At 45.4% G+C, this 26,522-nt stretch overlaps 10 non-coding genes across 10 annotated transcripts; all 10 read right to left on the reverse strand.

Annotated features, from left to right (window-relative positions):
* Window positions 1–8,440: 8,440 nt before the first annotated feature.
* TRNAV-UAC (transfer RNA valine (anticodon UAC)) lies at window positions 8,441–8,513 on the reverse strand. The gene has a single exon. It is a non-coding gene; the product is annotated as a tRNA-Val (tRNA).
* Window positions 8,514–8,610: 97 nt separating this feature from the next.
* Window positions 8,611–8,683, reverse strand: TRNAV-CAC (transfer RNA valine (anticodon CAC)). The gene has a single exon. It is a non-coding gene; the product is annotated as a tRNA-Val (tRNA).
* An 86-nt stretch (window positions 8,684–8,769) lies between these two features.
* On the reverse strand, window positions 8,770–8,842 carry TRNAV-AAC (transfer RNA valine (anticodon AAC)). The gene has a single exon. It is a non-coding gene; the product is annotated as a tRNA-Val (tRNA).
* A 768-nt stretch (window positions 8,843–9,610) lies between these two features.
* Window positions 9,611–9,683, reverse strand: TRNAV-UAC (transfer RNA valine (anticodon UAC)). Its single transcript has one exon. It is a non-coding gene; the product is annotated as a tRNA-Val (tRNA).
* A 97-nt stretch (window positions 9,684–9,780) lies between these two features.
* TRNAV-CAC (transfer RNA valine (anticodon CAC)) lies at window positions 9,781–9,853 on the reverse strand. The gene has a single exon. It is a non-coding gene; the product is annotated as a tRNA-Val (tRNA).
* Window positions 9,854–9,939: 86 nt separating this feature from the next.
* On the reverse strand, window positions 9,940–10,012 carry TRNAV-AAC (transfer RNA valine (anticodon AAC)). Its single transcript has one exon. It is a non-coding gene; the product is annotated as a tRNA-Val (tRNA).
* Window positions 10,013–10,780: 768 nt separating this feature from the next.
* Window positions 10,781–10,853, reverse strand: TRNAV-UAC (transfer RNA valine (anticodon UAC)). Its single transcript has one exon. It is a non-coding gene; the product is annotated as a tRNA-Val (tRNA).
* A 10,370-nt stretch (window positions 10,854–21,223) lies between these two features.
* Window positions 21,224–21,296, reverse strand: TRNAV-AAC (transfer RNA valine (anticodon AAC)). Its single transcript has one exon. It is a non-coding gene; the product is annotated as a tRNA-Val (tRNA).
* An 86-nt stretch (window positions 21,297–21,382) lies between these two features.
* On the reverse strand, window positions 21,383–21,455 carry TRNAV-AAC (transfer RNA valine (anticodon AAC)). The gene has a single exon. It is a non-coding gene; the product is annotated as a tRNA-Val (tRNA).
* A 938-nt stretch (window positions 21,456–22,393) lies between these two features.
* On the reverse strand, window positions 22,394–22,466 carry TRNAV-CAC (transfer RNA valine (anticodon CAC)). Its single transcript has one exon. It is a non-coding gene; the product is annotated as a tRNA-Val (tRNA).
* Window positions 22,467–26,522: the final 4,056 nt, after the last annotated feature.

A 26,522-nucleotide genomic window follows, 5' to 3' on the forward strand; every position in this document is an offset into this window, starting at 1 on the left:
CAGTGTTAAATTAAGAGGGTCCGTGGCAAACCCTTTGAATTAGTAGCGATTATCTATCAAAGGCGTATAGTTCGATTCTTAGAGCATGGAGACAGATCTAAATAATTTCATTTATTTTCCGAAAGAGGACAGTGATTACAGATAAAAGTTGCTATAAAATTGAGACATAAAATATGTACAGTACAGGTATAAAATAAAAGTGGAGAAAACAAAGAGATTACTCTCACAGTTCCATATTGTTCCTTAGGCAGACCATGCGGCTAAGGTGGGTGGAGGCGGAGCTGCACTTCTCCGCTCATTGGGGTCCTTCTAGCACGACGACTTGAGCTGTTCTGAGCTGGTTTGCCCAGGAAATGCCTTATAGACTTTCCTATGTGACATCACAGAGAGGTGCATTCTGGGTTGATCCCACCTCTCTTATCCAAGTTATGTTTTGGCTACAAAACTTAGATTAGCTATAACTTTATGGGAGAATCTGGTATGGACTCATCAGTGGTATCATGTTTCCCAGCGTAATGAGCCCATCAAGAAAACATCAAACATCTATGCGATATGACCGTCCATTTGGGCGCAAATCCTATCTCATGTTCTGGACAGGGTAGAACTTCGAAACATACGCGGTCTCGAAGCTGGGACCGCTCAGGTTACAAAAATATGATTTTCATATCTCTAGGGTATTTGGTTCTTATGGTATAGTCTCTCATAGTTTTATTCGTTTCAAACAAAGAAGTTTTTCCCGCTCTGAAGAGGAGAGAAGGCAAATGGTGTGAGGAAGATGGTCTAGCTAATTAACATTCCTGCTCTTCCAGAGGAAGTGGCAGGGTTGATAAAACCTGGGGGGAAGGAATTCCTACTACTGAGAGTTTACAATGTCCTAGGATGGAGGATTTGTTAGCACATTGCAACAGAAAACATATCTTGCAGACATGGTACATCACACCTCCCCCCTTAAGAGGGCGCTAAGGAGGCATTACCTCTCGGTAATCGGCCATGCGCACCTCAGCGGGTTCGCCCCGGCGGGACAACCCATCGGCATTGCCGTTTTCACTGCCCTTCCTGTGTTTTACAGTAAAATCGTACTGTTGAAGGGCAAGGCTCCAGCGGAGCAATCTTCCATTGGTTCCCGACACGGTGTGCAACCAGCTCAGTGGGTTGTGGTCGGTTACCACCGTGAAGGCGCGTCCATACAGGTAGGGCTGCAAACGCTGCAGTGCCCACACCATGGCCAGACACTCCTTCTCGATGGTCGAGTATGCCACTTCCCTCGGCAAAAGTTTCCGGCTCAGGTACAACACGGGGTGCTCTTGGTCCCCCGAGTCGACCTGGCTAAGCACAGCACCGAGGCCAAACTCGCTGGCGTCGGTCTGTACCAGAAACGGGCGACTGCTGTCGACTGCTCTCAACACTGGAGAGTTGCACAGGGCTGCTTTCAAAGCTTGGAAAGCCGCCTCACAGTCATCTGTCCAGTTGACTGTTTGGGGTAGCCTCTGCTTGGTGAGGTCAGTCAAGGGTTTGGCAAGGGCGCTATAGTCCTGTACGAACCGCCTATAGTACCCTGCAGTGCCCAAGAAGGACTTCACCTGTTTCTTGGTCCTGGGGGTGGGCCAGGACACGATTGCGTCCACTTTTTCTGGCTCCGGACTCATGGAACCCCCGCCTACCCGGTGCCCCAGGTAGTGGACCTCGCGCATGCCTATCTGGCACTTCCCCGGCTTGATGGTCAGGCCTGCCTGGTGAAGACGCTTGAGCACCTCCTGGAGGTGCTGAAGGTGTTCCTCCCAGGTGGAACTGAAGACGGCAATATCGTCTAAGTACGCCACTGCGTACTCCTCCAGTCCCCGAAGCAGGTGGTTGACCATCCGCTGGAAAGTGACAGGGGCATTCTTCATGCCGAAGGGCATGACCGTGGACTCGTACAGTCCAAAGGGGGTGATAAAGGCGGATTTCTCTTGCGCCTCAGGGCTCAGGGGAATCTGCCAGTATCCCCGACTCAAATCCATGATGGATATGTAGTTGGCGTTTGTCAACCGCTCGAGCAGATCCTCGATGCGCGGCATCGGGTGGGCATCAGAGGTTGTGATGGCGTTGAGCCCCCTGTAGTCCACGCAGAACCGGGTGGTTCGATCCTTTTTAGGCACGAGGACTACAGGTGAAGCCCACGCACCTTTTGACCGTCGAATCACTCCCAGCCTTAACATCTCATCGACCTCTTGGCGCATGACTTGTTGCACCGTTTCAGAGATCCGATAAGGTGTTCGCCGTAATGGGGCATGATTCCCGGTGTCCACCTCATGAACCGCTAACTCCGTCCTCCCAGGACGGTTGGTGAACACGGGCCGGAAGAGTTCCAGGGTGGCCATCAACTGCAACCGCTGGGACACGGTGAGCGAACCACTTATCTCCATGTCCTCAATGGACCCATTGGCCTTGGCCTGGGCCAGCATGTCCAGGAGGGACTCTTCCTCCCCATCCTCTGGCAGATTGCAGACCGGTAGGATGCAAGCTTCACGTTCGTAGTGCGCCTTCAGCATGTTGACGTGAAAGGCCTTGCGCCTACCCCGAGCATGGTCAAGCGTGACCACGTAGGTGACCGGGTTGAGCTGTTGGTGGACGACGTACGGGCCTTCCCAGGCTGCCTGAAGCTTATCCGTTGGTACAGGGACCAACACCCACACCTTTTGACCCACCTGGTAGGTCCGCTCCCGGGCGTTCTGGTCGTACCAGTGCTTCTGGTCAGCCTGAGCCTGCGTCATGTTGTCATGCACCAACTGCGTCAAGGTCTGCATCTTGTCACGGAAGCGCATGACATAATCCACGATGGACACTTCTGTGGGGTTTGGCTCATCTTCCCAGGATTCTCTTATCAACCCAAGGGGTCCCCGGACTCGCCTGCCATACAGGAGCTCGAAGGGGGAGAACCCGGTCGAGGCCTGCGGAACTTCTCTGTAAGCGAACAGCAGGTGTGGGAGGTACCGCTCCCAGTCGCGCCCTTGGGTCTCAACCAGTATGCGGAGCATCTGTTTGAGGGTACCGTTGAAACGTTCACACAAACCATTAGTCTGTGGGTGATACGGACTCGATACCAGCTGCGTCACCTGCATTTTCTCACAGAGAGCCTCCATTAGGCGAGACATGAATTGGGGCCCTTGATCGGTAAGCATCTCCCTGGGAAATCCTACTCTTGAAAAGATGGTCACCAGTGCGTCAGCCACCTTATCTGCCCTGGTTGAAGACAGAGCTACTGCCTCTGGGTACCGGGTAGCGTAGTCTACCACGGTGAGAATGTATCGCTTTCCGGAGCTGCTGGGGACGGACAGCGGTCCTACAATGTCCACCGCGATTCTCTGGAAAGGCTCCTCTATCACCGGCAAAGGAATAAGGGGAGCCTTAAGAGCAGGCCCCGCCTTACCCACTTTTTGACAGGTGGCACAGGAGCGGCAGTAGTGTGTTACATCTGTCCCCATCTTGGGCCAATAGAAGTGTTGAGACAGCCGTGCCTTTGTTTTGCTGATCCCCAAGTGTCCAGCGAGTGGAATCTCATGGGCAATCCGCAACAACTCAGTTCTGAACTGATAGGGGACGACCAGCTGTCTTTCCCTCAACCACTCCTTTTTAGGATCTCCGGGTACTGTCTCCCGGTACAACCTTCCTCGTTCCCAGAACACCCTCTCCTTATCAGACTTGGAGGTGGGCGTCTCGGCGAGACCTCTCAATTTCTCCAGGCTGGCATCTGAGTGCAGAGCAGCCTGGAACTCCATGCTGGAGGCTGCCAGAAGTGACGTCAGGGTCCCCTCTTTACTGGGACCCTCTGGAACCGGCTCTGGGTTCACCTCTGGTTCAGTCTCTCCTGTAGCAGCAGAGGGTCCAGAAGACAGTGCGTTACCTGCGATCTGGGCACTCTGACTGCGTGTGACAGCTGCTATGTATGCTGTCTCCCTGGGGATTTCTTCAGACCCACCAGCTGGTGCTGCCCTGGGCTCTACCTCCCCATCCACCCCCAACACTTTAGGAGCAGTGCTACTTATGGGCCAGTTACCTTCCTCGGTGGCACTGGTCAGCTGCATGGCATTACCTTCCTCATGGTCCCCATGCACCTCCCCATTCTCTTGAGCACCGTTGCTTGCTCCTGCCAGGGGTTCCTCAGCCGTCTCACTCCGCAGAGTGACGGGGCTGAGCACCTCGGTACCTGTGGACACATCTACCGTTTCAAAGAAAGGGTTAACGGGTTCAGTCGGCACAGATACATCAACATCATCATTCCTAGGAAAAGAATGGTTATCAGTTTGCTTTGGTACATTCACATCAGCATCAGCATCATACCTTGGGAAAGAATGGTTGTTAGTTGCATCATTACTCATCAAGGCATTAGCAGGTAACACATTCAGTTTCCCATCATCAACATCATCAGGGTTAACGTTACCCTTATTATCAGTTTGGGGAAGGGTGTCAGGGACATAGTATGCAACCATCCTCCCCAAGTCAGTCCCCAATAAAACATCAGTGGGCAGGTTTTCAGACACTCCCACCTCCCTCAACCCGCTCCCGGCACCCCAGTCAAGAAAAACTCGTGCCACTGGCAAGGGACAACGGGTGCCTCCAATCCCGGTGACAGTCAGGGTTTTCCCCTCAACAAACTCTTCAGGGGCCGCCAGTCCAGGACGGATGAGGGTTCGTTCAGCCCCGGTGTCCTTGAGGCCTGTAGCAAGACGGGCCCCCACCTGAACAGGTTGAACGTTGTCGTCAGCCCTCCCAACCACACCTCCCACCAAAAGAACAGAGGCGTTGGGCCCGGGGGCCTTGGCTGGGGGGTTCTTCGGCCTATTCGGACAGGTGTAAAAGAAGTGACCAGGCCGCTGGCAGTGGTGACACAGGCGACTGTCAGTAGCCGGCCTGCTGTTGGCAACAGGGACTGGGCCTCCGGAGGGACGGCTAGCTGGGGCATTGGGGTTGGTTGCTGGCTTACCCCCTTTCCAGCTGGTGGCGACTGGCCTCCGCGTCTCGGGCTTCCGGTTGGCCTCGTGGTTGTCGGCGATCTGCGCCGCTTTGTCCGCGTTCGTTGGTTCGCGGTCCAGGATGAACTGTCGGACCTCAGCTGGGCAGAGATGCAGGAACTGGTCTTTGATCATCAGGTCCCGTAGCTGCTCAAAGGTTTCAACGGACAGTCCATGGATCCACTGGTCAAAGTGGGTCCTGAGTCCTTGCACCACATCACTGTAGCTATCGTGTGGGCCACGTTGGAGGTGTCGGAACTTCTTTCGGTATACCTCAGGTGTCAGCCGGTATTTGGCGATCAGCGCCTGCTTTATGGCGTCATAGTCGTCATCGGCTTCTGGCGGAAGAGAAGCAAATGCCTCCAGGGCTTTGCCTTTTAGCCCTGGGGTCAAGTACCTTGCCCATTGGTCTCTAGGCAGCTGGTACTGTCTGCAGGCTTTCTCAAAGGCTCGCAGAAATGTGTCCAAGTCCCCATCCTTTTCCATCACGGGAAAATGCTCTGGCCGGGGTTTAGGAGTCTGGACGCTGCTGGGCTCACTGCTTCGGGCTGTGGGGGCATTCCCACCCCGCTGGAGTACCTCCAGTTCATGGGCCCTCTGCGCCTCCCTCTCGGCTCGCTGCTCTGCTCTCTCAGCCTCCGCTCGGCGCTCAGCTCTCTCAGCCTGGGCTTGACGCTCGGCTTGGGCCTCCTGCCGATATTGCTGGATCAGCCTCACCCGCCCATCACTGTCTTCGGCGGGGAGTGCGTCCAAGGCCATTTGCAGATAGGGGTCCACCCCGTCCTGGTTGAATGCGGGGCCAGCGCTCAGGAGTGGAGCCTCTGCTGCAGCCCCATTGCAACTTGGGCCAACTTCTGCGCTCGCTGGATTCTGGTCGTTGTCCAGCTGCACTAGAGCCGCGATCATTTGAGCTCTGTTTTTGTTCGTGGCGTCAAGGCCTTGGTACGTGCATAACGCAGCAAGAACTTCCTTTGTCTGCCGGGTGTACCAAGGTTCTCCTTTTGCCGCCATGGTTGCCAAATAAAAGATAGAAAAAGAAAAACGAAGAAACGGGAGGGGGATACTTGCAAGTACACACTAATGTCTCAGGACTAGTAACCACTGAGTCTGTTCTCCAAAACCTATGATGCAGGATTCCCGCAGGAACCGTGCAGGTTTTTAGTGAGAGGAATGATTGCTCAAACCAAATCACTAATGCTCTAGGATTATCCCACCGCGCTGCCACCAATATGTGACGAACAGCCCACCGCCGTTCGTCTACTTACGGGCGATACTAACGGGGGTCCCGCTGCCACCAAAACGCGACGGACAGCGGACCCTGTGTCACCACTATGTCACAATCCCACCACTGACACGGGTGTATCAGCGGACGGATGGACGTGACACAATGCCGGCACACAGCTATCACAGGCACCGTTGGGGCTTATCTTAGTTATCCCACCACCGGCACCATGTGACAAAAATATCCAGCAAGCTAATCTCGCTCTACAATTTGCCGCAGGGGGAGTTTAATTTGGATGCCCCACCACTGCTATCAATCTTCCAAGTACTGCAGGGATTTATGTATATCCCACTTTCTCAGTTCCACTTTGGAACTCACAGCTCTCCGGCGCCCCCCTTACCCTCAGGTCAGTCAGGGAACTGCACCTAGGATAATTGGCCGCCGGACGGGCTGCCTGTTGTGAACCGGCAATTAGGCTTCTGCAGTAAGGGAATTATCAATGCTGTGGCTGCAGACCCTTATTCAGCAATATAAGACCCTTCTGTACTGCCAGCAAGCCGTAATAGCCGTACACAACACGCTGCCACCAGTCACGGTTACTTAATTCACAGTGTTAAATTAAGAGGGTCCGTGGCAAACCCTTTGAATTAGTAGCGATTATCTATCAAAGGCGTATAGTTCGATTCTTAGAGCATGGAGACAGATCTAAATAATTTCATTTATTTTCCGAAAGAGGACAGTGATTACAGATAAAAGTTGCTATAAAATTGAGACATAAAATATGTACAGTACAGGTATAAAATAAAAGTGGAGAAAACAAAGAGATTACACTCACAGTTCCATATTGTTCCTTAGGCAGACCATGCGGCTAAGGTGGGTGGAGGCGGAGCTGCACTTCTCCGCTCATTGGGGTCCTTCTAGCACGACGACTTGAGCTGTTCTGAGCTGGTTTGCCCAGGAAATGCCTTATAGACTTTCCTATGTGACATCACAGAGAGGTGCATTCTGGGTTGATCCCACCTCTCTTATCCAAGTTATGTTTTGGCTACAAAACTTAGATTAGCTATAACTTTATGGGAGAATCTGGTATGGACTCATCAGTGGTATCATGTTTCCCAGCGTAATGAGCCCATCAAGAAAACATCAAACATCTATGCGATATGACCGTCCATTTGGGCGCAAATCCTATCTCATGTTCTGGACAGGGTAGAACTTCGAAACATACGCAGTCTAGAAGCTGGGACCGCTCAGGTTACAAAAATATGATTTTCATATCTCTAGGGTATTTGGTTCTTATGGTATAGTCTCTCATAGTTTTATTCGTTTCAAACAAAGAAGTTTTTCCCGCTCTGAAGAGGAGAGAAGGCAAATGGTGTGAGGAAGATGGTCTAGCTAATTAACATTCCTGCTCTTCCAGAGGAAGTGGCAGGGTTGATAAAACCTGGGGGGAAGGAATTCCTACTACTGAGAGTTTACAATGTCCTAGGATGGAGGATTTGTTAGCACATTGCAACAGAAAACATATCTTGCAGACATGGTACATCACACTTCTATCCAGTTTCGAACTGGGGACCGTTCGCGTGTGAGGTGAACGTGACAACCACTACACTTCAGAAACTCCATGCAAAGCTAAAGATGTTTAAACATGCTGAAATGAACTTGAAAAAGAAAAAAACAGCCAGCCAAAGTCAAGAGGTCTTCCTCTATGTCTGAAGACAGGACAAAGTGCATTTTGCAACACAGGAACCTTTCATTTGTCAGGCTATTGGAGAAAAAGAACAAACAGGGAAACAAAACCATGCTCCACAAAACATTCTCATGCCTTTGTCCAAAAGCCAAAAAGAAAAAGCACCTGGATGCCTGCTTTCGCACCTTGATCCTATCAGGTGTTACTTGAATTAGGAACACTTAGACACTGTCAAAAACACACATGCTTGCCAAAAGCAAAAACGGGTAGAAATAATCACATTGGTAAAAGTAATGCTCATTAAACCAGCAATAGAATATGCTAACTAAGGCTAATTAAGCCAACAATATACGTTTGTGATCAAAATAAAGAAAAGCCACATGTTTCTGCCCGGGATCAAAACAGGGAACTTTCAGGAGGATGGCAAACAGGACAATCACTACACTACAGTAACCAGACAAGAGGGTTTACTGTGGTCATGGCAAGCGTTAAAGATCAAGCACTCATTGTCAAAAGCGCTAGTCTGCAAGTGAAACGCTGTGTTTCTGCCCAGTTTCGAACTGAGGCCCTCTCGCGTGTAAAGCGAACGTGATAACCGCTACACTACAGAAACCAACCGATTCAAACAAACAAAAAATGCTGTGGTCATGGCAAGCAATAAAGAACAAGCAATGAAAGTCAAAAAGATCGTTTTCCAAGAGAAACAGCTGTGTTTCTGCCCAGTTTCGAACTGGGGACCTTTCGCGTGTGAGGCGAACGTGATAACCGCTACACTACAGAAACCGGATGCAAGTGCTTACTGTGGTGACAACAAGTAATCGAGATCAAGAACTGAAAGTCAAAAGCTTGGATACCAAAGGGTAACAGAGTGTTTCTGCCTAGTTTCGAACTGGGGACCTTTCGCGTGTTAGGCGAACGTGATTACCACTACACTACAGAAACCGGCTGCTGAAGGTTACTGTGGTCATGATGAGCCATCGAGAACAAAGACTCAACGTCAAAAGCTTTAATATCAACGCCTAATGTCATGCTTCTATCCAGTTTCGAACTGGGGACCGTTCGCGTGTGAGGTGAACGTGACAACCACTACACTTTAGAAACTCCATGCAAAGCTAAAGATGTTTAAACATGCTGAAATGAACTTGAAAAAGAAAAAAACAGCCAGCCAAAGTCAAGAGGTCTTCCTCTATGTCTGAAGACAGGGCAAAGTGCATTTTGCAACACAGGAACCTTTCATTTGTCAGGCTATTGGAGAAAAAGAACAAACAGGGAAACAAAACCATGCTCCACAAAACATTCTCATGCCTTTGTCCAAAAGCCAAAAAGAAAAAGCACCTAGATGCCTGCTTTCGCACCTTGATCCTATCAGGTGTTACTTGAATTAGGAACACTTAGACACTGTCAAAAACACACATGCTTGCCAAAAGCAAAAACGGGTAGAAATAATCACATTGGTAAAAGTAATGCTCATTAAACCAGCAATAGAATATGCTAACTAAGGCTAATTAAGCCAACAATATACGTTTGTGAATCAAATAAAGAAAAGCCACATGTTTCTGCCCGGGATCAAAACAGGGAACTTTCAGGAGGATGGCAAACAGGACAATCACTACACTACAGTAACCAAACAAGAGCGTTTACTGTGGTCATGGCAAGCATTAAAGATCAAGCACTCATTGTCAAAAGCGCTAGTTTGCAAGAGAAACGCTGTGTTTCTGCCCAGTTTCGAACTGAGGACCTTTCGCGTGTAAAGCGAACGTGATAACCTCTACACTACAGAAACCAACCGATTCAAACAAACAAAAAATGCTGTGGTCATGGCAAGCAATAAAGAACAAGCACTGAAAGTCAAAAAGATCGTTTTCCAAGAGAAAAAGCTGTGTTTCTGCCCAGTTTCGAACTGGGGACCTTTCGCGTGTGAGGCAAACGTGATGACCGCTACACTACAGAAACAGGATGCAAGTGCTTACTGTGGTGACAACAAGCAATCGAGATCAAGAACTGAAAGTCAAAAGCTTGGATACCAAAGGGTAACAGCGTGTTTCTGCCCAGTTTCGAACTGGGGACCTTTCGCGTGTTAGGCGAACGTGATTACCACCACACTACAGAAACCGGCTGCAGAAGGTTACTGTGGTCATGACGAGCCATCGAGAACAAAGACTCAACGTCAAAAGCTTTAATATCAATGCCTAATGTCATGCTTCTATCCAGTTTCGAACTGGGGACGGTTCGCGTGTGAGGTGAACGTGACAACCACTACACTTCAGAAACTCCATGCAAAGATAAAGATGTTAAAACATGCTGAAATGAACTTGAAAAAGAAAAAAACAGCCAGCCAAAGTCAAGAGGTCTTCCTCTATGTCTGAAGACAGGACCAAGTGCATTTTGCAACACAGGAACCTTTCATTTGTCAGGCTATTGGAGAAAAAGAACAAACAGGGAAACAAAACCATGCTCCACAAAACATTCTCATGCCTTTGTCCAAAAGCCAAAAAGAAAAATCACCTAGATGCCTGCTTTCGCACCTTGATCCTATCAGGTGTTACTTGAATTAGGAACACTTAGACACTGTCAAAAACACACATGCTTGCCAAAAGCAAAAACGGGTAGAAATAATCACATTGGTAAAAGTAATGCTCATTAAACCAGCAATAGAATATGCTAACTAAGGCTAATTAAGCCAACAATATACGTTTGTGATCAAAATAAAGAAAAGCCACATGTTTCTGCCCGGGATCAAAACAGGGAACTTTCAGGAGGATGGCAAACAGGACAATCACTACACTACAGTAACCAGACAAGAGCGTTTACTGTGGTCATGACAAACATTAACGATCAATCACTCATTGTCAAAAGCACTAGTTTGCAAGAGGAACGCTGTGTTTCTGCCCAGTTTCGAACTGAGGACCTTTCGCGTGTAAAGCGAACGTGATAACCTCTACACTACAGAAGCCAACCGATTCAAACAAATAAAAAATGCTGTGGTCATGGCAAGCAATAAAGAACAAGCACTGAAAGTCAAAAAGATCGTTTTCCAAGAGAAAATGCTGTGTTTCTGCCCAGTTTCGAACTGGGGACCTTTCGCGTGTGAGGTGAACGTGACAACCACTACACTTCAGAAACTCTATGCAAAGCTAAAGATGTTTAAACATGCTGAAATGAACTTGAAAAAGAAAAAAACAGCCAGCCAAAGTCAAGAGGTCTTCCTCTATGTCTGAAGACAGGACAAAGTGCATTTTGCAACACAGGAACCTTTCATTTGTCAGGCTATTGGAGAAAAAGAACAAACAGGGAAACAAAACCATGCTCCACAAAACATTCTCATGCCTTTGTCCAAAAGCCAAAAAGAAAAAGCACCTTGATGCCTGCTTTCGCACTGATAGGAACTGAAGGAGTTAAATTGAGTTCTGTCTATGTTGCATTCTCTTGTTTAAAACCTTATCTGTTCTTCGAGGAGATGTCTCAGACATCTCCCTTGTGAACCAAGGTCAAATACCTCTGCTTTTTTGCCTAAGTGACTTTCTTTGTAGAAAACAAGTTGTGAAATCATTTGTACTGCGCATGTCTGTAAATGTTTAAATTCTTTACTATAAAAGACGGAAGCCTAACTGATAAGCCAGAGGCGTCTTGGCAGGCATCCCGAGTGGTATTATACAGCCCGTGTCTGTGTTAGCCTTCTCGACGGAGCAATTGATTAAAGACATATGGTGCTTCACACCTAAGAACATCGGTCCTTCAGATGAAAGAGTAATCTGAGGTATCCCGACAGTTTCCTGGCGCCCGAAACAGGGACCTGATATAGGCACCTCTCCAAGACTACCCGATCTACAGACCACTCCAGTTACTGATGAAATTGTGAACAGCAGACCTAAACACCTGGCCATGTAAGAGATCAATTTTTCTCTTCTCTGCTCTTTATAATCTATCATTATAACTAAGGTCCGTATAAAGGGGAATCTAGTAGAGGAGGGGGCCGTAAAATCAGGTCCATATAAGAACTCTGAGGAAATCGGGTGTGACACGCATATGTAATTTCTGCTCGAATGAGAGGTTACTGTAGGTTCTGTCTGTGCACAGCTATTTTTAGAAAAAGAGCTGATGCAAATCAAAATGGGAGAGGTCTGACATTACGGAATATAAGTCTGGGTGAACAGTTCATACTGCGCAGCCCGGACGGACAAGTTTTTCACAATAGACGATTCCGCACTAGAAATAGAGGAGGTTGTTGAGTGACTGCCTTGATTTGAAGGACTGTGAAAAGTAGACAAATAAGCTGCACAGTAGGTATTCATTCAAAGAGTGGTGATATTGCCTAACTGGGTCATGTGACAGCGTCCTTTCGGGGAGGTCACCGCCTAAGCTTAAATCAACACCCTTTACGAATAAACCTTGTGACAGATAAGAGTGTGATAGAATGAGCACAGGACCACGAAATGAGCCTGTGACAGGATATGACTGAAGAACCCCGATAGATGGACACTTTGTTTACAATCCTGTGTGTTGTGGGAGTATTTCTGTTCGGATGCTACATAGCATATAAGTACACGAAACACGTAGTACACCGAGGAACAGACACTCCATTTAGCCTGTTAGCACCTTAGGAAGAAGGTAACGAGGTATAGTAGAGCCTAGTCTTGAGCTTACCCAATACACCACCTAAGGCAGGGGACTAACAGGAAGACAACAAGAGAAACAGGATAAGAATAAAAGATAAAATGGGGAACAGTCAGGGAAAGACACCTGAAGAAGGAAATCGGTTATGTGATATAATTGAGGATAGATATGGAAGTAGTGCAGCAAAGAACCTGGAAAAAGTATTAATCAAATCCAAAGTGCAAGATAGGCAGGCTGTGTGAATCCTTGCATATATGTCTATGAGAACCTCTGAATAAGATGAGAGATGAGTAATTGAGTAAAAAAAAAAAAATAAATAAAAAAAAATCAGTGAATGAGCACGTATGAATGAATCATCACACATCATTTTTGTGTCAAGAGATTTGTGACCTTTCTAGTTGTGGTGGAATCCCGGACAGATGCGTTATAGATAATTCAAATCTACATCTGAGACTGAATGAATTGAGTAATGATATACACTCACTGGCCACTTTATTAGGTACACCATGCTAGTAACGGGTTGGACCCCCTTTTGCCTTCAGAACTGCCTCAATTCTTCGTGGCAGAGATTCAACAAGGTGCTGGAAGCATTCCTCAGAGATTTTGGACCATATTGACATGATGGCATCACACAGTTGGCGCAGATTTGTCGGCTGCACATCCCTGATGCGAATCTCCCGTTCCACCACATCCCAAAGATGCTCTATTGGATTGAGATCTGGTGACTGAGGAGGCCATTTGAGTACAGTGAACTCATTGTCATGTTCAAGAAACCAATCTGAGATGATTCGAGCTTTATGACATGGCGCATTATCCAGCTGAAAGTAGCCATCAGATGCCTGTTCTTAGCTGAGAGGAGTGGTACCCAGTGTGGTCTTCTGCTGCTGTAGCCCATCTGCCTCAAAGTTCGACGCACTGTGCGTTCAGAGATGCTCTTCTGCCTACCTTGGTTGTAACGGGTGGCAATTTGAGTCACTGTTGCCTTTCTATCAGCTCGAACCAGTCTGCCCATTCTCCTCTGACCTCTGGCATCAACAAGGCATTTCCGGCCACAGAACTGCCGCTCACTGGATTTTTTTTCTTTTTCGGACCATTCTCTGTAAACCCTAGAGATGGTTGTGCGTGAAAATCCCAGTAGATCAGCAGTTTCTGAAATACTCAGACCAGCCCTTCTGGCACCAACAATCATGCCACGTTCAAAGGCACTCAAATCACCTTTCTTCCCCATACTGATGCTCGGTTTGAACTGCAGGAGATTGTCTTGACCATGTCTACATGCCTAAATGCACTGAGTTGCCGCCATGTGATTGGCTGATTAGAAATTAAGTCTTAACACACAGTTGGACAGGTGTACCTAATAAAGTGGCCAGTGAGTGTAGTTCGTGTTATATGTGGCATTACATTGTAAAGTTTCTTGAATGCATTTGGCCAGAAAAAGGGCAAGGCATGGTTAATCTCATTATACAGTTATCTGCCCTTACAGTGAAATCCCGTGATTTTGAGTTTCTTTGTAGAAATTGATTTTGATAAGTCTAAAGAACTACAGAATTCTGTGAAGGACGACGCTGCATTCTGACGGGAGGGAGGAAGGATGGAGCTGCGCAGTTTCTTCTCCCTTCGCTCTTATCTCTGCTGAGTGTGAGCTGTGCTCAAAATTCTCTGTAATTCTATCCGTAAGGTACACGCTGAAAGATTTGTGCATTTTAAAGCAACAGTACTTAATTGAAGATTGGAAGTTAAAAGTAAGATATGGTGCCTAATTTAGAAGGGAATTGTAAGTGATTGCTTGGTCATTAATGTGTTTGAACCTGCTTCTAGTTGTGTGATTGATTTGTATAGCAAATTGTGTCAAATTACAAAAGACAGAGAAGGAAGGAAGCAGTAAAACAAGTGGGACAAATATTGAAAAAGGCAAAAATGCCAGAGTGTGAATGTTTGGATGTACAAAAAGGCACAGACAAGGGAAGAAAATAGCAAGTGAATAAATGATGCTTGAGAATGTGCAGCAGTATGGAAGGTGTATTATGAATGTTTGATTGACAAAGTGTAACCAGAGACCCAGACAAAACAGATGGACTTGTAAACACTGTGGTCAGACTCAGACAAACCCAGACTGAATAGCTACTTGTGTGACCTGTGCTTCTGACCTAAGAGAATTGCACTAAATCCTATCCAGACAAGATCATAAGAAGCTGACATAATAGTGTGGATAGTGGGTAGTGGGGACATTGGCCCTTGAGGAGTAAGCTGACAGTAGACATCAGACGGCCAACCCCATCAGGACCTAGAAGTGTGACTAGAATAAGAAAGATACAGGTGTATTATCCCTGGAGCCCCTCTGACCAGCTAGCTTTGCTGAAGCAGCTGCCTGCCCCTGAAGACCAACCATTCCCGTTTTACAGTTTTACAGACACATAAAGGAAGTACAGCAGACATATAAGTGTACCTGGGCAGACCTAGAGAGGTTGGTGAGTCTAAAGGCAGGTGACGCACTAGATCATATAATTAAGACACACAGATGTGACAAAGAATCAGGCTTGGGGCATGGATGATAAATCTGCACGATCTGGGGAGACGTACTGTGAGTCACTAAGACAATGGGCTGCAGTGGAACAATCAGAGCAGTCTGTACTCCTGACTAATGTGACACAGCAAAGATGAGAGAGAGTAGAGATATACCTTGGACGGTTACAGCTGAAATGGGCAGACATGGGGTACATTTGCATAAACCCACTTGATGTTAGAATACTGGTGAATGCATTCATTGACGGTATGAACAAAGATTTACGAGACGCAGTACAGACAGCCAGACCTGAATGGAGACATGTAGATCCGAAAGACCTCCTTAAGGTAGCTAAAGAAATTGAGCAAACAAGGACAATAAGACGACCTGTCATGTATGCTGGAGCACAAGGAAAAAAGTGGAGACGTAATAGGAAAGGCATGTGAGATGACACTGACGTTTCTTTTGACAATCTATTCCCCACATGACATCCATGCCATACTCCTACAAGTTCAACCAAAACATCTGTCTATGGCCAGACAGCTCCGACTTGAGTGTGCTCTACTAATTCCTGAGTATGTCACTCCTCACAAGATGTAACGTTCTGAATCCAGCCACCCTCCTGCCTGTGGATTCAGAAAAGGGGGAATTGGTGACCGTATTGGCAAGTGAGGAAGGATACTTTGACATGACGCATGAACATGTCTGCATAGAACTGATGAGTCAGGAGACAGTTGGGTTTGCACACATTCATGAAAAACCTGTTCCTAATGCAGACTTTGAGTTTCTTTTTTGTAGATGGCCCCAGATACCACCAGGATGGACGATTCTACACTGGATATGCAGTAGTATCCTCACATGAGGTAATCCGAGCGGAGCCACTCTCTCCTCACATGTCGGCGCAGGAGGCAGAGTTGAAGGCACTCACTGAGGCGTGTAGAGCCGCTGCAGGTAAAGTCGCTAATATTTTCACAGATTCGAAGCCCATTAAAAATGCAGAGCTGGTGAAACAATTGATGGAGGCATTGATGTTACCAGTCCAGGTTGGCATTGTCAAGGTAAAAGCACACACAAAGGTGACTCCGTGGAGGTAGAGGGCAATAGAAGGGCGAACGAGGCTGCTAAAATAGCACAAGGCGGCCTAGAGAGAGCAGTGGACGGTGGCGGGGAGTCAGCGTATTCCAGCCACATTGGGTCTAGATGTCCTGAAATCCCTCCAGCAAAAGGCTGCCCAAACAGAGAAGGTATACCGGGGGAGACTGGGAGCTGAGCTGAACTCAAATGGAGTATGGGAGAATAAGGATAAAATGTGCCCACCAAAGTCCCTGTTCCCAATCATGGTGCAAGCAGCACATGGCCCCAATCACACCTCAAAAAGTCACATGTGTGCCATGGTAGATGCCTTCTGGATCGCTCCTGGCTTCAGTTGCGCAGCCGCGAAACTTGTACAATCATGCCTCATCTGTGCACAGCACAACCCAGGTAAAACAGTAAAAGTCCCTAAGAAAGCGACACCTAGGCCTCTCTATCCATTTCAGAGACGGCAGATTGACGACATACAGCTACCAAGGTAGGAGTGTATGCAAATATCCTAGTATGTGTAGATCTCTTCTCTGGATGGCCAGAGGCCTACCCGGTGAAAACGGCTACAGCTCGAGCCACTGCAAAGAAACTGGTGATGGAACTAGTACCACGATTCGGTGTCCCTGAAACAATTGAATCAGACAGAGGTACACACTTTACTGCTGAAGTAATGCAAAATGTAATGCAAATGATAGGTGTAGAACAAGCATTTCATACACCCTACCACCCACAGAGTTCAGGGAAGGTAGAGAGAATGAACGGGACACTAAAATTGAAAATACAGAAAACCATGGAACAAACCCATAAACCATGGCCAGAGTGTCTCCCATTAGCATTATTCTCAGTAGGGTACACACCCACGGGGAAAGCTAAACTGTCACCCTTCGAGATACTGTTTGGAAGACCACCGAACACAGGGTTGTACTACCCACAGGTCTTAACACTCAATGTGGATAATTTGACAAGTTATGTAATCCAGTTGCAAAAGCATTTAACTCAAATGCATTCTCTAGTTTTCTTTTTCATTCCAGATCCAGATAGTGTGGAAGGAACTCACTGTCTACAACCTGGTGATTACGTATATGTCAAGAAACACTCCAGAAAGACCCTTGAACCCCGATATCAAGGACCTTACCAAGTACTCCTAACAACGCCTACTTCTGTTAAGTTGGAAGGACGACCAACCTGGATCCATGCATCGCATTGCAAACTAGCCACAGGAGTTAACAAAGCATAAGAGTGCATAATGTTTTGGTTTGGTTTTGTTGCATTATCTGTAATAATGGTAGCTGCGTGGGACAATCTAAATTCTCCAATGTCCTTGAATAATAAGTTTATACAACATCATGAAAAATTACTGAATGATTGGTCAAATGACACTCAGCCTCCAGCAGATTGCTGGATCTGCACACATTCACCACTATCAGCCACTAGTATTCCGTTCCTTGTTATTCCTATGCCACCCGAGGAATTATTTGCCTGGACCAGTTGTTCTGATACACTTGCTAATAATGCCACAAATAATGTGAAGTTATGGAACACAACTGTTGGAATACCTATTGTGGGATGGGTAGGATACCCTTGGTGGCAGGGTAATCTTTCAGGAAGTAATACATACCTTCAATATCTGGCATATAAAGGGGGGGCTTGGGTACCCAGGAATAGAACTCGATTAACCTACCTGGGGCAAATTCCAATGTATGGCCTACAAGTTAGTTTTAATGTAACTTCCCACTCTACTGATGCCTTCAAACCAATACTGCTAGAAAGAAGGTTACATAACACGTCCTGGGAGTATTCCAATTTATTTCCCCAGGGCAATAATGAAACTTGTTTTAATATTTCAGGTAATATACCTTGCAATGAGTCATCTGGATATGAGAAAGGAACTCCCACCTGTGGAAATCCCGATGTAGGGTATTGTAGCCCTTTAGGACAACTTCCAAATTGGTGTATGCTTCAGAATGTATCTGCGTTCATAGATTTAGTTCATAGACTGGTATTACAACATTCAGCCCTATGGGACCTACCTAGTGACATGTACTGGATATGTGGAGACAATGCATATAAATGGTTGCCAGTAGGGGTAAAAGGTGCTTGTACTCTGGGTCGTTTGACTCCAGCTACCTTTGTTATTCCGAATGACCAGTTGAATACTCAGAGCATACCTAAACACACGTTGTACAAAAGAGCTGCTGACAATGCACCTCGCCTCTCTGGGAGACCACATATAGTGCAGATGAGTGTGGCTAATAAAATTGTCAGCTCTATTTTTATTTATCCTATGATTACTCAAATGTGGGATAAATTAGTCAGGGCTACAGATTACTTAGATGACCAAATATGGGATATATTGGATATATTGAACACCACCGTTGCTGTCCAAAATCAGCTCATCATAGCCACTAATCAGCATACCATAGTATTAGATTATTTAACTGCAGCGCAAGGAGGTATGTGTCAAGTCATCGGACCAGCTTGCTGTCATTATATAGATCCCAAAAGCATTATAAAGTTAAAATTGAAAATAGAGGATGTTCAAAAACTTAGAGATCAGTACGATAAAGACAATGATCGTACTAAGGATAGTTGGTGGTCAGATACATTCTCCTTTCTTAATCCAGCTAATTGGTTTAAGGGTATTGGAGGCTGGATAACTGGGATTATACTAAGTCTATTACGTATTGTTGTTTGTATCTTCGTAATATATGTGCTATTGAAACTTGTTTTTTGGTGTATCTCTGTATGCAAGAAAAGATGTAGAAATAGATAAGGAAGTTTGACTGTAAACAACAAGAATTTAACTATTATTCCTTTGAGTCCTAGATTGACATCTCATTTCTGGCATGAAGGAGCGTACTCTTGCAATGATGGACGTGGCTTCAGTATCTGGGGGATGGAGAAGGTAGAAGACCTGTCTCCCTTGGGCAACCCGTCGGCCTGGGATAGTACCTGGTGAACGAGCCACTATCCGCTGTTGTTGCAGGATCCAGTGTTCCAGATTGTGGAAAATGAAGATGTCAAAGGGGGGAATGATAGGAACTGAAGGAGTTAACTTGAGTTCTGTCTATGTTGCATTCTCTTGTTTAAAACCTTATCTGTTCTTCGAGGAGATGTCTCAGACATCTCCCTTGTGAACCAAGGTCAAATACCTCTGCTTTTTCGCCTAAGTGACTTTCTTTGTAGAAAACAAGTTGTGAAATCATTTGTACTGCGCATGTCTGTAAATGTTTAAATTCTTTACTATAAAAGACGGAAGCCTAACTGATAAGCCAGAGGTGTCTTGGCAGGCATCCCGAGTGGTATTATACAGCCCTTGTCTGTGTTATCCTTATCGACGGAGCAATTGATTAGAGACATATGGTGCTTCACACCTAAGAACATCGGTCCTTCAGATGAAAGAATAATCTGAGGGTTCCCGACAGCACCTTGATCCTATCAGGTGTTACTTGAATTAGGAACACTTAGACACTGTCAAAAACACACATGCTTGCCAAAAGCAAAAACGGGTAGAAATAATCACATTGGTAAAAGTAATGCTCATTAAACCAGCAATAGAATATGCTAACTAAGGCTAATTAAGCCAACAATATACGTTTGTGATCAAAATAAAGAAAAGCCACATGTTTCTGCCCGGGATCAAAACAGGGAACTTTCAGGAGGATGGCAAACAGAACAATCACTACACTACAGTAACCAGACAAGAGCGTTTACTGTGGTCATGGCAAGCATTAAAGATCAAGCACTCATTGTCAAAAGCGCTAGTTTGCAAGAGAAATGCTGTGTTTCTGCCTAGTTTCGAACTGAGGACCTTTCGCGTGTAATGCGAACGTGATAACCGCTACACTACAGAAACCAACCGATTCAAAAAGGCAAAAAATGCTGTGGTCATGGCAAGCAATAAAGATCAAGCACTGAAAGTAAAAAAGATCATTTTCCAAGAGAAAAATCTGTGTTTCGGCCCAGTTTCGAACTGAGGACCTTTCGCATGTGAGGCGAACGTGATAACCGCTACACTACAGAAACCGGATGCAAGTGCTTACTGTGGTGACAACAAGCAATCGAGATCAAGAACTGAAAGTCAAAAGCTTGGATACCAAAGTGTAACAGCGTGTTTCTGCCAAGTTTCGTACTGGAGACCTTTCGCGTGTTAGGCGAACGTGATAACCACGACACTACAGAAACCGGCTGCGGAAGGTTACTGTGGTCATGACGAGCCATCGAGAACAAAGACTCAACGTCAAAAGCTTTAATATCAACGCCTAATGTCATGCTTCTATCCAGTTTCGAACTGGGGACCGTTCACGTGTGAGGTGAACGTGACAACCACTACACTTCAGAAACTCCATGCAAAGCTAAAGATGTTTAAACATGCTGAAATCAACTTGAAAAAGAAAAAAACAGCCAGCCAAAGTCAAGAGGTCTTCCTCTATGTCTGAAGACAGGACAAAGTGCATTTTGCAACACAGGAACCTTTCATTTGTCAGGCTATTGGAGAAAAAGAACAAACAGGGAAACAAAACCATGCTCCACAAAACATTCTCATGCCTTTGTCCAAAAGCCAAAAAGAAAAAGCACCTAGATGCCTGCTTTCGCACCTTGATCCTATCAGGTGTTACTTGAATTAGGAACACTTAGACACTGTCAAAAACACACATGCTTGCCAAAAGCAAAAATGGGTAGAAATAATCACATTGGTAAAAGTAATGCTCATTAAACCAGCAATAGAATATGCTAACTAAGGCTAATTAAGCCAACAATATACGTTTGTGATCAAAATAAAGAAAAGCCACATGTTTCTGCCCGGGATCAAAACAAGGAACTTTCAGGAGGATGGCAAACAGGACAATCACTACACTACAGTAACCAAACAAGAGCGTTTACTGTGGTCATGGCAAGCATTAAAGATCAAGCACTCATTGTCAAAAGCGCTAGTTTGCAAGAGAAACGCTGTGTTTCTGCCCAGTTTCGAACTGAGGACCTTTCTCGTGTAAAGCGAATGTGATAACCGCTACACTACAGAAACCAACCGATTCAAACAAACAAAAAATGCTGTGGTCATGGCAAGCAATAAAGAACAAGCACTGAAAGTCAAAAAGATCATTTTCCAAGAGAAAAAGCTGTGTTTCTGCCCAGTTTCGAACTGGGGACCTTTCGCGTGTTAGGCGAACATGATAACCGCTACACTACAGAAACCGGATGCAAGTGCTTATTGTGGTGACAACAAGCAATCGAGATCAAGAACTGAAAGTCAAAAGCTTGGATACTAAAGGGTAACAGCGTGTTTCTGCCCAGTTTCGAACTGGGGACCGTTCGCGTGTTAGGCGAACGTGATAACCACTACACTACAGAAACAGGCTGCGGAAGGTTACTGTGGTCATGACGAGCCATCGAGAACAAAGACTCAACGTCAAAAGCTTTAATATCAACGCCTAATGTCATGCTTCTATCCAGTTTCGAACTGGGGACCGTTCGCGTGTGAGGTGAACGTGACAACCACTACACTTCTGAAACTCCATGCAAAGCTAAAGATGTTTAAACATGCTGAAATGAACTTGAAAAAGAAAAAAACAGCCAGCCAAAGTCAAGAGGTCTTCCTCTATGTCTGAAGACAGGACAAAGTGCATTTTGCAACACAGGAACCTTTCATTTGTCAGGCTACTGGAGAAAAAGAACAAACAGGGAAACAAAACCATGCTCCACAAAACATTCTCATGCCTTTGTCCAAAAGCCAAAAAGAAAAAGCACCTAGATGCCTGCTTTCGCACCTTGATCCTATCAGGTGTTACTTGAATTAGGAACACTTAGACACTGTCAAAAACACACATACTTGCCAAAAGCAAAAACGGGTAGAAATAATCACATTGGTAAAAGTAATGCTCATTAAACCAGCAATAGAATATGCTAACTAAGGCTAATTAAGCCAACAATGTACGTTTGTGATCAAAATAAAGAAAAGCCACATGTTTCTGCCTGGGATCAAAACAGGGAACTTTCAGGAGGATGGCAAACAGGACAATCACTACACTACAGTAACCAGACAAGAGCGTTTACTGTGGTCATGGCAAGCATTAAAGATCAAGCACTCATTGTCAAAAGCGCTAGTTTGCAAGAGGAACGCTGTGTTTCTGCCCAGTTTCGAACTGAGGACCTTTCACGTGTAAAGGAAACGTGATAACCACTACACTACAGAAACCAACCGATTCTAAAAAACAAAAAATGCTGTGGTCATGGCAAGCAATAAAGAACAAGCACTGAAAGTCAAAAAGATCGTTTTCCAAGAGAAAAAGCTGTGTTTCTGCCCAGTTTCGAAGTGGGGACCTTTCGCGTGTGAGGCGAACGTGATAACCGCTACACTACAGAAACCGGAAGCCAGCGCTTACTGTGGTGACAACAAGCAATCGAGATCAAGAACTGAAAGTCAAAAGCTTGGATACCAAAGGGTACCAGCGTGTTTCTGCCCAGTTTCAAACTGGGGACCTTTCGCGTGTTAGGCTAACGTGATAACCTCTACACTACAGAAACCGGCTGCGGAAGGTTACTGTGGTCATGACGAGCCATCGAGAACAAAAACTCAACATCAAAAGCTTTAATATCAACACCTAATGTCATGCTTCTATCCAGTTTCGAACTGGTGACCGTTCGCATGTGAGGTGAACGTGTCAACCACTACACTTCAGAAACTCCATGCAAAGCTAAAGATGTTTAAACATGCTGAAATGAACTTGAAAAAGAAAAAAACAGCCAGCCAAAGTCAAGAGGTCTTCCTCTATGTCTGAAGACAGGACAAAGTGCATTTTGCAACACAGGAACCTTTCATTTGTCAGGCTATTGGAGAAAAAGAACAAACAGGGAAACAAAACCATGCTCCACAAAACATTCTCATGCCTTTGTCCAAAAGCCAAAAAGAAAAAGCACCTAGATGCCTGCTTTCGCACCTTGATCCTATCAGGTGTTACTTGAATTAGGAACACTTAGACACTGTCAAAAACACACATGCTTGCCAAAAGCAAAAACGGGTAGAAATAATCACATTGGTAAAAGTAATGCTCATTAAACCAGCAATAGAATATGCTAACTAAGGCTAATTAAGCCAACAATATACGTTTGTGATCAAAATAAAGAAAAGCCACATGTTTCTGCCCGGGATCAAAACAGGGAACTTTCAGGAGGATGGCAAACAGGACAATCACTACACTACAGTAACCAGACAAGAGCGTTTACTGTGGTCATGGCAAGCATTAAAGATCAAGCACTCATTGTCAAAAGCGCAAGTTTGCAAGAGGACCACTGTGTTTATGCCCAGTTTCGAACTGAGGACCTTTCGCGTGTAAAGCAAACGTGATAACCGCTACACTACAGAAACCAACCGATTCAAACAAACAAAAGATGCTGTGGTCATGGCAAGCAATAAAGAACAAGCACTGAAAGTCAAAAAGATCGTTTTCCAAGAGAAAAAGCTGTGTTTCTGCCCAGTTTCGAAGTGGGGACCTTTTGCGTGTGAGGCGAACGTGATAACCGCTACACTACAGAAACCGGATGCAAGCGCTTACTGTGGAGACAACAAGCAATCGAGATCAAGAACTGAAAGTCAAAAGCTTGGATACCAAAGGGAGGAAATGGTTGAGGAGGTAAAAGTGGCTGGGACCCTAGGAGGTAGCGACCATGCTATTTTAGAATTTTGGATAACTAGAGGTGGAAGACCTGTGAAGACTCAGACGTCAAGGTTAGATTTCAGAAAGGCAGATTTTAAGGGATTCAGAAAGAGAATTGGAGGGATCCAATGGCTGGATATCCTTAAAGACAAAAATGTCCAGGAAGGATGGGAAATCTTGAAAAATGAAATTCTCAAAGCACAGTTGTTAACAATTCCGAAAAGAGGGAAGAATAGGAAGCATTTAAGGAAACCAGGATGGATGAACACAGAACTTAAGCACATGCTAAAAAGGAAGAAAAAAATGTTTATAAAATGGAAAGAGGGAGGCATATCTAAAGAAGAATATAATGCTGTCTGCAGAACCTGCAGGGCACAAATCAGATTATCTAAAGCTGAAAATGAACTGAGGCTTGCAAGAGATGTCAAAAGCAATAATAAAGGATTTTGGGGATATGTCAAAAGTAAAAGAAAAGTCAAAGATGCTATAGGATTTTTACAGGATGAAAATGATGAAATGGTAAGACAGGATGTTGAGAAGGCTGAACTTTTAAATTCCTATTTTGCATCTGTTTTCTCTCAGAAAGGAAATGCAACATCAACTGTTATTCACTGTCCTATTAAGGGAATAGAAGAATCCAGGATATCTATAAACAGAAAGATAGTGAGGAAACACTTAGCTAACCTAAATGAATTCAAGTCTCCAGGTCCAGATGAATTACACCCCAGAGTACTGAAGGAGATAGCAGAAGAAATTTTTGAACCCCTCTCCATAATCTTTGAAAATTCTTGGAGAACAGGAGAAGTGCCAGAAGACTGGAGAAGAGCAAATGTTGTTCCTATCTTCAAAAAGGGGAAGAAGGTGGACCCAGGCAACTATAGGCCGGTGAGTCTGACTTCTATACCAGGAAAGATCTTTGAACAAATTATTAAACTACATGTATGTCAATACCTGGATAAGAATGAAGTGATTAAACAGAGTCAGCATGGGTTTGTAACTGATAAGTCATGTCAGACTAACTTAATTTCCTTCTATGACGGTATCACTGATTGGGTGGATCAAGGAAATGCTGTAGATATAGTATATCTTGACTTCAGCAAAGCATTTGACAAAGTCTCTCATACAATCCTTATTGAAAAAATGACTAAGTATGGAATGGACAAGGCAACTGTTAGGTGGATTCATAACTGGCTTAGTGATCGGACCCAAAGAGTGGTCGTAAATGGCTGCACATCCAGTTGGAAGAATGTCTCAAGTGGGGTACCACAGGGCTCTGTCCTGGGCCCTGTATTGTTCAACATCTTTATCAACGATTTAGATGAAGGAATTGAGGGTAAACTGATTAAATTTGCTGATGACACAAAGCTAGGAGGGATAGCTAATACTAGAGAGGAGAGAGAGATGATTCAAAAAGATTTAAATAAACTGGAGAAGTGGGCAGCAACTAACAGAATGGTTTTTAACAGGGAGAAATGCAAAGTACTACATCTGGGCAATAAAAATGAAAAAAGCATATATAGAATGGGAGGAATAGGGCTAAGTGACAGCACATGTGAAAAAGACTTGGGTATACTAATAGATCGCAGACTGAATATGAGTCAACAGTGTGATGCAGCAGCAAAAAAGGCAAATGCAATTCTAGGATGTATTAACAGAAGCATACAGTCTAGATCACGTGAAGTCATTATTTCCCTCTACTCCTCTTTGGTCAGACCTCATCTGGAATATTGTGTCCAGTTTTGGGCACCACATTTTAAAAAAGACATCAACAAACTGGAGCAAGTTCAGAAAAGAGCGACCAGAATGGTGACCGGTCTGCAAACCCTGTCTTATGAGGAAAGGTTGCAGGATTTGGGAATGTTTAGTTTGCAAAAGAGAAGACTGAGAGGAGACTTAATAGCTGTCTACAAATATCTAAAGGGCTGTCACATTGTAGAAGGATCAACTTTATTCTCATTTGCACAAGGAAAGACTAGAAGCAATGGGATGAAACTGAATGGGAAGAGACACAGATTAGATATTAGAAAACACTTTTTGACAGTTAGAGTGATCAATGAGTGGAACAGGCTGCCACGAGAAGTGGTGAGTTCTCCTTCAATGGAAGTCTTCAAACAGAGGCTGGACAGACATCTGACTGGGATGATTTAGCGAATCCTGCTTTGAGCAGGGGGTTGGACCAGATGGCCCAGGAGGTCCCTTCCAACTCTAAGATTCTATGATTCTATGATTCTATGATTCTATGGGTAACAGCGTGTTTCTGCCCAGTTTCGAACTGGGGACCTTTCGCGTGTTAGGCGAACGTGATAACTAGAGTTGAGCGAAACGGGTCGAAAAAATTCAAAAGTCGCCGACTTTTGGCAAAGTCGGGTTTCATGAAACGAAACCCGACCCTAGGATGAGGTCGGCCACGAGGTCGGCGACTTACGCGCCAAAGTCGCGTTTCAAAAGTTTGTTTTGCGCTCTTTTTCAGCCAATCAGGATCCACGGACACTGTGGGCAACGTGATGACCTAGGCACTGGTCACCACCATCTTTCAGAAGGGCATGCAAGTGATTGGCTTGCTTTGGTGGGCGTCACAGGGGGTATAAAAGGGCGTGCACGCCGACCGCCATCTTACTTCTGCCGATCTTAGTATAGGGAGAGGTTGCTGCTGATTCTGTAGGGAGAGCGTTAGGCAGGGAAGAAGACAAAAAAACTGCTTCTGCTGCTAGCGATTTGGCCTGCACAACACACAAGTCACTGTGTGTGCAGTGCAAGGGGAGGCTAT

Source organism: Dendrobates tinctorius, unplaced genomic scaffold (assembly GCF_039654945.1).
Source record: "Dendrobates tinctorius isolate UK_male_01 unplaced genomic scaffold, ASM3965494v1 ptg000421c, whole genome shotgun sequence".
Lineage (NCBI taxonomy): Eukaryota > Metazoa > Chordata > Amphibia > Anura > Dendrobatidae > Dendrobates > Dendrobates tinctorius.